The following is a 12,737-nucleotide window of genomic DNA, read 5'->3' as shown; positions in this document are numbered from 1 at the left end:
CTTCCCAAGGGGACTGTGCTGCTGGCTGCACTGAACTGAAGTCAGGTACTTAGCCTGCAAAAGCTCTTCCTGAAACCAATCCCCACTGGCTGTATCTCTCCCTGACCCAACTCCATGGAAAAGCAGCTGTGCAGAGGTAACACTGGAGTCTGGGTGTAAAAAGATGTGCAAGGAGCTGGTCCAATCTCATTCCACAGATACAGGGCCTGATTCTCCTGTCCTCCACCACGTGCGGATTTCACATGGTGAAAAGCGAGTGCGGAACACTGCCACTCTGACCAGGTCGCCCCTCAGGCATTGGTGTAGGTAGGGACATGAGGTGCAAGGCCAGGGAGGATCAGGCTGCCAAATTGCCATGAGTAATCTCCCCGACCTCCCCACCCCATGCAATGATTCAGTGCCTGGACTTGCACCCCGGTGGGGAAAGCCCGCGCTGTCTGGGCGACCCGGCAGCAGCCGGACCGTAGGGCTGCTAAGGAACCAGCAACAAATGAATCAGGCTTTGTTTATTCTGGTGCTGGGCTTGTTGTGTGAGTTCATTTAAAAGCGTTCTGCCTTAAATTACAGCCTAATAAATCAATATCCACTTAGGGATGCAGGCAAATGAGAACAGTTTGCTCAAAGAATTAAAGTTGGCTCCGTGGCTCTCAATCTCCACAGAGCACAAGGCAGCAGATCCATGGCACACAACCTGCCAGCAGCCTCCATCTTCCCCTCCCCTCCCACCCCACCCTGGTGTGTGGGCAGGGCACATTGGAGTAAGGCAGTGCACAGGCAGGCAGTGGTCCTGGGCGACGGTGCAAAGAATCCTGGCTCTGAAGGAAGACGGCCAGGGCTAGTCTCTCAATAAATCTCTCCTCCCCAGCACCACATGCCTGCTCCAGCAACCTGGAGCCTTTCTGTCGTCCGCCAGCCGCTGCCTTTCCACTCCCAGCTGTGGTGGCTGAGGACAGGTCTGCACTACAGACGTGCATTGGTGCAGCTGCACCACTGCAGCGCGTCTGCGGAAGGCACTCTAAGCTGACAGGAGAGCGCTCTCTAGTCGGCATAAAACCCACCTTGGCAAGAGGCAGCAGTGATGTCAGCAGGAGAAGCTCCCCTGTCTACACAGGCGGCCACGGCTGGAATAACTGCATCACTCAGGGGTGTGGCTATTTCACCCTGCTGAGCACGGAGAAATACCAAAGTATGTGTGTTGTGTAGACCTGGCCTTAGCTAATTACTGATCCATGTCGACTGGACCTCCTTTCGAGGCCACCCAACGCCATCCGGGCTAACTGTTGGCAAACACTTCCTTGGCTAAACAGGAATTCCTCCTTAGGCAAGGTTCAACCCCTGGCTGCCTACTGAGGTGTCCTCACTAGGGTGGTGCTGCCCTGGACTCACTTCTTCACTTCAGGTTGCCATTTGCCTCTTGGCACGGAAATTCGTCTCCTTCCTCCAATTAATTCTGTCTCCTGATGTACAACGTGGGTTGGGGGTGGAATGGGGTGGGGAGAGGATTTATGGGGTGAGGTGCAGTTATAACTCATCACCCCGATAAGAGATCATGTCTGAAGGCCAGGCCTACGCTACAGATATATATCGGTAAGTCCACTTCCCTGAGCAACGCAGGTCTACGGACCTAGCCCCCTGTGTAGACAGCACTAGGGCTTCTCCAGCTGACCTAGCTCCCGCGCTCAGGGAGGTGGATTAGGTACACCAAGGGAGAAGCTCTCCTATCTGCCGAGTAGCATCTACAGTAAAGCGCTACAGCTGCAGCACTGTACGTGAAGACAAGCCCTCAGTGTACTTAACTAATTTGGAATAAAATTTATTCTGGAATAAGAGTGGTGTTGAGTGGATGTCAAGGGCCAAAAAAAGGTTAAAGGGTTTAAACTCTTTCATTGTCTAACACTGAAACAATATTATAGAGATTGGGGGTTTCTGCAGAACCCTGGTTTGCTTGGTTGCTTGGCAAAGGCATCATTACATCTCCTTTTCACCTTTCATTAAAGAAAAGAAGGCGAAACCGTTCAACATTGAAATGTAAAGGCGTCAATCCGGCTTTCACTTTAACACCATGCCATGTGCCCATCCCCTTTGCTTTCCGAGGCAAACCTCCTTGCTGGATGGTCGCGCAGATGGTGATAACTGACCCTTTGGGCAAAAGAGAAGTTAGTTGAACTGGGTTGGAGCTTGTTGAAGTCTGATCCTATTTCCTCCTAGGTGGTGGCTGGGATTCAGCTGGAGTTGGTGGAAGTGCCAATGCCATCTGGGTCCCTCTCTCTGGCCTGGTCTGGTCGGACACCTCTCAGGATTAGGATGATGAAGGCCAAGGGTCTCCAAAGACAGTGGGGGTGGCACCCAGGATGGTAGCTTCCATCAGTTCTTATATCCCCTCCAAAGTCTCTTTCTTTAAGGACCCAAAGAGGGAGTGATGGGTGGAATAGCCCCTCCCTGCATTATTTTGTCCACCAATAAGGCCTCGTTTCCGAGAGACCAATTTTGGTTCATTAATTTCCAGACCCACGTGTTCTTCTTTACTAAGCAGGATCTCAACACAGTCCTGGAGTTCTATCAGCAGCTGTTTGGTCTGGACTCATTCAGTTTTTTAGCCTGGTTTGCTTGCACCTGTTTATAACATTCTTCGCTAACAATAACATGACCTGCTTTTCCTGGTGGATTCCCAAGCAGGCAAGAAGTGTATAGGCCCCATTGTCACAACAGCAGCCACACATGGAGTTAATCAGGGATTGTTAATGCACCTCAAACTCAAACCCTGCCTTATTCCGGATTGACTGTCACGTGTGGACATTCTGTAAAGTGCTTTGGGATCCTTTGGGGAGAGACGCTCTAGACATTCAGGTTATTCTGGCGCTTCCATTGCCGTAGCCCCATCTCTGCTCCGAATGTGCGGCAGCCTCTCCATCATGTGCGACTATCTAACCTGCCCCCCCCCCTTGCATTTGAATTGTCCTTAACCCTCCCGCTCTTGTCTCTCCCCAAATCCAGACCCCGGATGGCGGCCCATTGACAATGCACGGCAGCCCCCTTCCCAGCGCCCAGCCCTTTTGAACTAAAAGGATTTTCTCAGAGGCTAAGTTCAAATGTATGGACGTTATTTATTTATCATCCCATTATGTATTATTCATTTATTTAAAAATGGATGGCAGCTACACGCCCGCTGCTTAATCACCAGTCTGGGGAGAGAGGGACAGGCAGAGACGGTGGCTGATAACCTGGCACCATTACGTGCCGCCGGGGGCCTGGCGCTAGCTGGAGATTTTGCACGAACGTGCAAAAATAAATAAATAAATAGCCCCACCCCACCCCTGCTGTCAGCCCCGGAACCCCCCTGAAGCCCAGGAAGTGGAGCGAGTGGCTGGAAGAGGGGGGTTGGCCCTGGGTCTGGCCGCAGGGCAGGGCCCCCGGAGAGTCCGTCTCAGGCTGATGTTAAGGAGGAAGGAGGGTGCGGTGCTCAGGGCACTAGAGTCAGACCTGGGGGCTCTGCGTGAGCTTGGGCTCTGAGCCTCACTTCCCGTCGGTACAAGGGAGGGGAACGGCTCTGCCCTGCCTCACGGGGTGCTGGGAGGCGCTTGGACAACCCCCCTAGGACAGAGAAATGAATATTGCCTCTGGCTAGGACGCCTGGGTTCACTAACCCCTCCTCCTTCACATCCCTGCTCACTTCTACCGCAATGGCTGCAAGACGTTCGCCAGCTAACGGTGACCAAGTGGCAAGGGAAGGATCGACCGGTGGTTCAGGCAGGAGGGAGACCTGGGCTCAAGTTCCAGCTCTGCCACAGACCCCCTCGGGTGACCTCATGCGAGGTATTTAATCTCTCCGGGCCTCCCTTCCCCATCTGTGAAATGCTTCCTTTGTCTGGCTGTACGTGCAGCTCCTAGCACAACCAGCCGCTCTTGGGTGGGGTCTCTAGCTGCCATCACAGCACAAAAATAAATACAGGTGGTGAGAAGGGAGAAAGTGGATACTCAAGAAAGTGCTTGAGTCTGGAGGTCCCCCCCAAAAAAGTCTTCAGCCTTCATTGTCTGTTTTATTCCTTGGCCCTGCCCTCCATCTGTACAACACTGTTCCGTGCCTCAGTTTCCCTACCTGTGAAAGGAGGGCAGTGACGTTCACTCTCTTTGTAACATGCACTTAGAGCGACACAAGCACTAGGCATTCGTATCACCTGGGAAGAGTTCTGGGGGCCAGGATCCCACCCCCATGGACCTGAGAAGGGCAGTTGTGTAACATGTACGATCAGCCTGGGCTACAAACACCCGGAGCCTCCACCAGAAACGTGGGGGGCAAATCATGGAGGCTTAAACTTTCCAAAGTGACCACTGACCGTGGGCACCCCAACTTCTGGCTGCCAGACCCCAAGGTCCCTGGGGCTCAGATTCAAGAGCAAATGAGTCCTTGCTTATCCCCAAGTGACTCTTGAGTTGGGGGTGCTTGAGTCTGGAGGTCCCCCCCAAAAAAGTCTTCCAATTGCTGCTGAGAATGTAGCCTGTCACTTCCGTGCCTCAGTTTCCCCAGCTTTAAATGGGGATTGCTCTGAGGGGGCGGGAGGGAGCCTGCAAGCAAGGTTGCATTTTGCCTCTCTGGTGTTTCACCTGCATGGCTTAATTAACATGAAGAGGACAATGAGTTTTCAAATGAAAGACCCCAAAGAGTAATGATACATTTCTTCCCCCAAACCTCACATTCCTCCTGGAGCCACATGGAAGCCCTCTACCCCCCCCCCCCATCCTCCCCTCTGCCCCCCCATGCCTTGCCTTGAACTTGTTCTAATTGAGACAGACTCAGCCCCTGCCTCCCTCATCTCCCCCTGGCACTTCCCCCAGGGAGCACATTGTCTGCTCCAGCCTGGTTGATGTAATCCCAGAGCCTGAACAATACTTCCCCACCCCGCTCCCAGGGAAAGGGCATTAGCCGCCCAATGAGATAATTACTCTGCCGCCCGCCCTAATCACCTTCCAGGCCAGCGTGTGGATCTACGTTGTGCCGGCTGGGAACAGGCCTCCTCGTCTCGGAGCCCAGCCAGCCCTGCTGCTCCGCACCGACGCCAGGGACAGTTCGGACCCTGCAACTGCTCAGCTCCGTCCCTGCTGCCTCTTGCTCCCTTTTCACTTGGGCGACTACAAGAGGTTGGACCCTCCCCGTGACACTTGGCGGAGGGGGCGTGAAGCACAGCCAGATCTCGAGCGTAGGGGCTGATCCTGCTCTCCCTGACACCAGTGTCACCCCAGGCGGAATGCCCCGGATTTACACTGGTGCAAATGACAGCAGGGAGCAGGAGCATAGTGTTTCACACACCCACTCTGCACAGGTGTGACCAAGGTGCAAGGCCCTGGGGAATTGCCCCCGAGGACGGGGATAGCGGCTAGGGGGCTGCAGGTCAGGACTGAAAGGCATCAACGGAGCTGGGGGTGTGCAGGCCCGAGCGGGAAGAGATGGAGACTGAGGGCTGACAGCAGAGCCGTGTGCAGAGCCCAGCACTGGAACTGCCGAGGGCTACAGGTCCGGACCGAGGTGCAGAATGCACAAGGAGAAAGGGGGGATTTTGCCCCTTGGCCTGGCTCAGGACTTCAGTCTCAACCCTGCCGACAATTCCCCTTCGTGTCCCAGCTCACATCCCTTCCCCCCATGTGCATTGCAATTGTCAGTCCACAGTCCCAGTTACCAAAGGGGAGTCACTCCCCAGCCACCGCGCTGCTTGGTCAGAGAGCGACCGGCTGGCTCAGTGAGGCTGGGTCTCTACGCAGATCAGAGGAAAGAGTGGCCGCTTCTCTCCGTGGCTTTGACTAGCCCAGCGTTCCAGGGGAAAGGCCAGGCCCAAGGAGTCTGCGCATTCCTGGGGCAGCTTGGGTTGGAGCGGCAGGGAGCTCATCGGCTCCAGTAACGCCTGGCTGTGCGGACCCAGAACGGTCCATACCCAAGTTTTGTTTTTTCAGCGAAATCCCATCCAAAGAGTCACCAATGATGCCAGGCAGCTCTGCACTCAGCATGTTGTGAATGGAAACCTCCCCCCACACCCCCCGAGTCCTTTCCCAACGGGTTCTGGTGCCTCCACTTGCCAATCATCTAACAAGATTGCCCAGGTCAGGCCTGGCCCTTATGGAGCTTCTGCTTCTGTCTCAGCTGGGAGCTCTCGGGTCCGTCGACGCTGCAGAGAAGGAGTGTTTTTAACTTGGGTTAAAGAGCAGCGAAGACATGGCAACTCGACTGTTCTCTTGGGTTAGCAGCTCAAGTTAAAGTCTGGGGTTAAATTCAAGCTGCTTTCCCACGTCTTCGCTGTTCTGTGAACCTGAGTTCAGGCCGCACCTTTGTAGCTGTGTAGACAGGGGGCCTGGAACAATGTGTATAGTGGGGGTGCTGAGAATCATTAAACCAAACTGTAAACCCTGTGTATGATGGAAACCACTTCAAGCCAGGGAGTGCTGCAGCACCCCTAGTTCCAGCACCTATGTGTGTAGACGTGCCCCTAGGTGCAGCCAAGTCCTGCAATGAAAAACAATGTGGGGGTGGAAGTAGCTTCACCAAAGATTAGTGGGTGGGGTGGCGCTCTGCTGGGAGCTTCCAGGTTTCCTGTTTTGGGCCAAAGTGGTTTTCACCATGGTCCTGACTATTTCACAAAGCTGTTTCCTCCTTTTCAGAGAGCAGGTTTTAAAGGGGTCAGAAACACGCAGAAAATGCAGGAGTCAATAGACCCCCGAGGACTCTGCTTTGAGATAAAAAGTGGAGACTGGAGATTGGGTGGTCTCAGGGGAAGGAGCCGTCTACCATGATGTTTGCCCAACACCTAATGCAATGGGGCCCCAAGAGCGACTAGGACCTCTGGGCACTAATGCAAATAACCAATAACAGTAAAGCCCACAACATGGATTCCAAACTTACCCAGGATTTGGGGTATCCAGATCTGGACTCCAACATGCCATGAAGTTTTGGGGTCCTGGGATTTAGGGAATGTGATGCAGACCTGTCTCTGACAGAGACTCTTCTCCTGCCACTTGGAGCAAGCAGAGCCTGTCACTTGTTATTTTCTCCGCCTGTCTCAGATCTTCCTTTGCTACATTATAAAAAGCTACAAACCTAACACATTTTCAATGGGGAAATCTCCCTCTGGAAGGGAAACTTAGCTGGAGCAGCTGGTAGCAGGCTCATTCTCCCAGGGTTCGGCAGAGAGATGGGGGATGTTTTCCAGCCTCTGATTCTGGCTTTTCTGGAGAACAAGAATGGTTTGGGGAAGTGTCTGTGCTGGTCAGAAAAATGTTGTCACCTTTTGGTGGTTGAGAAATGGCTTTTAGGCTACATTGAAATTCTGGGGAGAAAATTTCCATTTTTTTCATAAAAACAAACAAACAAACAGGTTTTCATAAAAACTGAACATCTTTCTGAGGTTTATTGGGGGTGGGGGGTGGCTTGGTTTGTTTTGACAACTGAGATTACAAAAATTAACAAATGTTCCCTTTGTACCTAATCCGCCTACCAACAACTGCCGACGGCAATTTTTGGTAGTTTCCATTTTCCTCTGAAATGTTTCACAGATGGGAAACCACATTCTTTTGACCAGCTCTAACTGATTTTTTCCCCCTCTTATGAAACAGCATCTGAAGTCCTGCTCCGAACCGGCTCTAGGACGCGCTGCTTGGTTCCGTAGGGAGCGCTGATATTTTAGGAACGTAGATGTCCATCCAGAAAGAGGCAGGGCCCATTAGACCTTTGAAGGGGTGGCGGAAGAAGAAGTTTTCCTGTCTCTGTGTGTGACATCCACCTCCTGGAATAGCTACACGCAGCCCTGGCATAGCTGCTGCCGCTGCTCCCAGAGGAGGGCAATGCACCGTCATCAAATCCTAGGAGGAAAGGGCAGGCACTGCGTTTGTGTGCAGCTCAGAGGAACAGCATCTACTGCACGTGACGTGACCGGCTGGGCTCAGCTGCCAATGGTTAATTTGGAGGGGCTGGAGTTTAGCTGTGCACTGGCAGGATCCTTGTGTGTGTAACATGTGAGAGCCAGTTTGCACATGGCGGTAACACCCCCACCCCCCTCAGCATTGGCACTGCCAGTCTCTGATAATGAGACAGCTTTGCTCCTCCCCAGCAGCAGCAGCCGCCAGCCAAGCACCGCTGCACAGCCAGAGTTCCCAGCTTTCCTGACCCCGGCTTGGTCTGCATCATCCCCACAAAGCAGCGCTTCTCCGGGCAGGTACAGTTTGTGCCCTATTCATCTCTGAGAAAGCAGCAAGCCAGCCAGCGGCAGAGTGTCCTCACAGCCTGGGATTCTGCAGGCACCAGGTCTGATTGACAGGTCAGCTCTTGCTGGGAGGCTGAGGCCCATTGCTCACTGCTGGGCACCTCGTGCAAAGGGAGTGTGAACTGGAATCCCCCTCTCACTAACTTTGCGCAAGTGCCAGTTGGGCCCAGAGTGAAGGATTCTGGGTATCCTGATACTCCAGGTGTTCTCTGAGCAAGAGTCAGGGTAGCTGTTGTCATCAGTCCATGCCCTGAGCAGGAGTAAGTGTGTCCGTGGGGAAGGAGGAGGCTGGTTCGGCTTGTCCTTCTGTAGGGCCTGAATCAGACAGGAGTGGATGTGGCACCAGATTGGGCCCTTAAATCAGAGCGAGCCCCAGGGCTACCAGGCTGCTGTGTGGGCAGTGAGTGAGATGGGGCTGCTTGGCCAAGAAGCGTGGGCCCAGCAGAAGTATCTCCATCCCCTTCTGATCGACGAGCTAATCACTTCCTATTTGTCAGGTCAGGGCTCATCTCCAGTCACACCTGACCTGCTACGAGCCAAAGGATAGAAGCTAAGGAGACACACACACACCCGCTGCCCAAACTGGATCCAACAGGCTGTGTGCTCCCCTGGGAAAACATACAAGATTGGCAAAGCCCTGATCCTGCCACTCCCAGCGCCACAAGAAACCGGGGGAATCTGCACTCAGATGCCACTGACTGGTGCTGTCAGGAGAGTCCTGACTGGCACACTGGTTCATAGACTGGGGGGCCAGGACGGACCATAAGACCATCTAGTTTAAGCTCCTGCAGACACAGGTCCTGAGACCCCTGTGAGGAAGCCGCTACCCAGGAGCTGAGTCCAGCACGTCTGTTAGAATGAAGCAGCCGCGCTAGATTTAAAGCTCTCAGTGACGGAGAATCCACCACACCCTTAGCAGCCAACTACCATTATAATTAGTAGAGAGTCTTCGCACTAATTTAAGAACAGACTCACATGGGCCATCAGCAGGTTGTGGGCCTGCAGATTCACAGCACAGCTGGCTGCCACCTGAGCTGCAGGAGGAGCTGAGCACTAGGCAGGCCTTTTTTCTCCAATGTTCGGGTCTGGCCTGTCTCCTGACCTGCTCCAGCTGTGAAATCTCGGCTCCAAAGACGAATCATCCCTTCAGGAGAGAGTCACCTCAAAGTCCAGCTCGGAAAGGCATCCTAAAGCTTGGCTGCTTATCTGGATCCTTTGGGGCCTGATTCTTCCCTGCCTTGTGGCTGTGCTAATCTGTGACGCCTGTGCAGAGTGGGCACAGAGAGGTACCAGGGGAGTGGAGAATTTTGGTAGCATTTTATGTGCACTTCACACAGGGGGGGTAAGTGATGGCACAAAGGCCCAGCTCCCCTCTGCCCTGCACCTCATGGAGTCATTCAGGCTAGTGCAAGGTGGGTATAACACACTGCCCCAGTCACAACAGGAACATTTCACGCCCGCGTTGCACTGATGTAAGTGACTCCACCGGGGAGAGGCAATGGGGGCCATGGGAAATCGGGGCCGGTAGCTTCCTGGCAAGAGGTTGGCAATTCTGCATGTGGAATTGCAGAGGCGGCCGTGCCGGGAGCCCTTGCCAGCCGCGTCCCTGGTGTGCCAGGCCTGGTACAGGCACAGCACAGGGCGTACAGTAGTTCTCACTGTGAGCGTAGCTCCGGCGAGAGAAGTGGGCCTGGGAGGTGGGTAGACCGAGGCAACCCCCGTGTCCACTTCAGGAGCAGCTACCGCCACTGCTGAGACTCCCAGCTCAGGAATTGCCCTGGCTAACGTTTAAAAAGAGAAGCGACGCCGCAGCTGGCTCTGGGAGCAGCGTCTCGCTGGCAAGCCCCAGGCCCTGGCGAAGGGAGGATGGAGGCAGCAAGCCAGGCTCCTGCTTCTTGTAACGGGTTGATGCTTTCAGAGAAGTGCTGGGGAAGGGGGAATAAAAGGAACCCAGCTACGGATGTCTAAATTAATGCCTGTTTCCCATTAATCCTGCTGTTTGTGGCTCTCGCTAGGACTGTCAGGGAGGGGTTTTTTACCCGCCTTTCCCCACAGGCTGGACGTTGTTACAATCAGAGCAATGTTGCAGGGAGACTTAATCCCCTGTCAGTCTCTCAGATCAGATGAGGTTCTCAAGGCAAGGCAGCAGCAGCCCCTGGAAGAGAGAAAGCAGGCAGGAGCAGACGCGCTAACGACCCATCCTCTCAGCTCATCACTGCTGAGGTGGGCAGCGGCTCTCCTAACGCTTTGGTGCCATGAGCAGTTCATTTTAGCTTGTTCCAGCGTTTCCTGGAAACACGGAGGTAAATACACACCGAGGGCCATTTGCCTCCAGGACAGACACTCTGCCGGTAGCTGTGTCCAGGGCCCTGCACCGTTCACGCCAGTGCAGAGCGTGTGGGAAGGGCAGTGAAATCAGAACGCGAGCGCTGCCCATCCCCACCACCACCTTTGTGCTGGCGCAGCCGACTAGGCGAGGAGCAGGGCAGTGGACACGCCTGCCCTCAGCATGTCTATTTTCTATGCAGGATGGTCTCTTCTGGCCTTAACATTTGCCCAGGGTTGGCTGCTGGGGGATGTGGACGGAGGGGAACGGGAGTTCAGATGGGCCTGTCCGTCTGGCTCCTTGTAATTTACAACAGGGAGGGGGAGCGTTCCCAAAGAGGAGTTTCCCTCTGCAGCACTTTGAATATTTATAGCTGGGTTTGGGGCCTTAGAAGGCCAGAGCTGAGGGGGGTAGTGTGGGGACCCAGCCCTCCCTCTCTCTTTCTTGCCTGATCTCTCCTGACAGACAAACACAGTTTTTCTCCTAAACAAAGTCCTTGTCCAGCCAAGCACACAATGCAGTGCCATTATGCAATGGGGGACGGAAAGGAGGGGTGTGGGCCGGCTGCCTGCTGACAATGCACACAAGTGGCGAGCGGAGAAGCCCCTATTGTGTCTGATCAGGAAGGGCTGAAGCCCATGTCTAGGCCCCAGTGAATGGGACCATTGTGTCTGAGTCCTCCATCTTCTCAGCACCCACCTTCCCTCCTCCCCCTCTGCTCCAGCCTGCGCTAGCCACCCTCGGCAGCCTGTCCAGGTTGCTACCAACACATGGCAGCAAAAATTGCCTTCTTCAGGCCCATATGATTCCATTGCAGCCTGGTGTTTTCCAGCCTTCTAGCAAGAGGAAGGTGCAAAACCTTTCCTGTTAGAGGGAACGTGCTGAAGGGCCATGGCAGTCCCAACATGTGTTATTCTAAACTCATCACCGTCAGGCAGGCCGGCCTTCTTGGTACCTGTGGCAGATGCTATTGGCCATGGGAAGCAGGAGGGCATGAGTTAGGATATTGATTAAACCAAGAGGGATGATATTAGCAGGAGTGTTGTAAGCAAGACACAAGCAGTAATTCTTCTGCTCTCCTTCGTGCTGGTTAGGCCTCAACTGGAGTATTGTGTCCAGTTCTGGGCACCACGCTTCAGGAAGGATGTGGAGAAATTGGAGAGTCCAGAGAAGAGCAACAAAAATGATTAAAGGTCTAGAAAACATGACCTGTGAGGGCAGATTGAAAAAACTGGGTTTGTTTAGTCCGAAAAAGAGAAGATTGAGGGGGGACATGATAACAGTTTTCAAGTACACCTCTACCCTGATATAACACTGTCCTTGGGAGCCAAAACATCTTACCGCGTTATAGGTGAAACTGCGTTATATCGAACTTGCTTTGATCCGCTGGAATGCACAGCCCCGCCCCCCCGGAGCGCTGCTTTACCGCGTTCTATCTGAATTCGTGTTATATCGGGGTAGAGGTGTACATAAAAGGTTGTTATGAGGAGGAGAGAGAGAAATTGTTGTCTTTAATCTCTGAGGACAGGACAAGACGCAATGGGCTTAAATTGCAGCAATGGCGGTTTAGGTTGGACATTAGGAAAAAAATTCTGTCAAGGTGGTTAAATACTGGAATAAATTGCCAAGGGAGGTTGTGGAATCTCCATCAGTGGAGATTTTTAAGAGCAGGTTGGACAAACACTTGTCACGGATGGTCTAGATAATACTTAGTCCTGCCTTGAGTGCAGGGGGCTGACTAGAAGACCTCTCGAGGTCCCTTCCCATCCTGTGAGTCTGTGATATACTCTAGGAGCTAAGCAGGGGGATTGGGCCCCTCTGACTCATGGGTTCTAGGCCCGGCACTGAACTGGAGCAATCACTTCCCCTCTGTGTGTCTCAGCTTCTCCCTCTGTCAAATGAGGATGGTTATACTGACCTGGGGAGGGTGTCAGGCTTAGAGACTGACTTTGTAAAGTGCTTTGAGATCCTCAGGGGAAAGGAGCTAGATCAGTGGTTCTCAGACTTTTGTACTGGTGACCCCTTTCACACAGCAAGCCTCTGAGTGTGTCCCCGCTAATACATGAAAAACACTTTTTAATACATTTAACACCATTATAAATGCTGGAAGCAAAGTGGGGTTTGGGGTGGAGGCTGACAGCTCATGACCCCCCATGTAAGAACCTCAC

Source organism: Mauremys reevesii, linkage group 26 (assembly GCF_016161935.1).
Source record: "Mauremys reevesii isolate NIE-2019 linkage group 26, ASM1616193v1, whole genome shotgun sequence".
Lineage (NCBI taxonomy): Eukaryota > Metazoa > Chordata > Testudines > Geoemydidae > Mauremys > Mauremys reevesii.
This window is presented reverse-complemented; position numbering follows the sequence as displayed.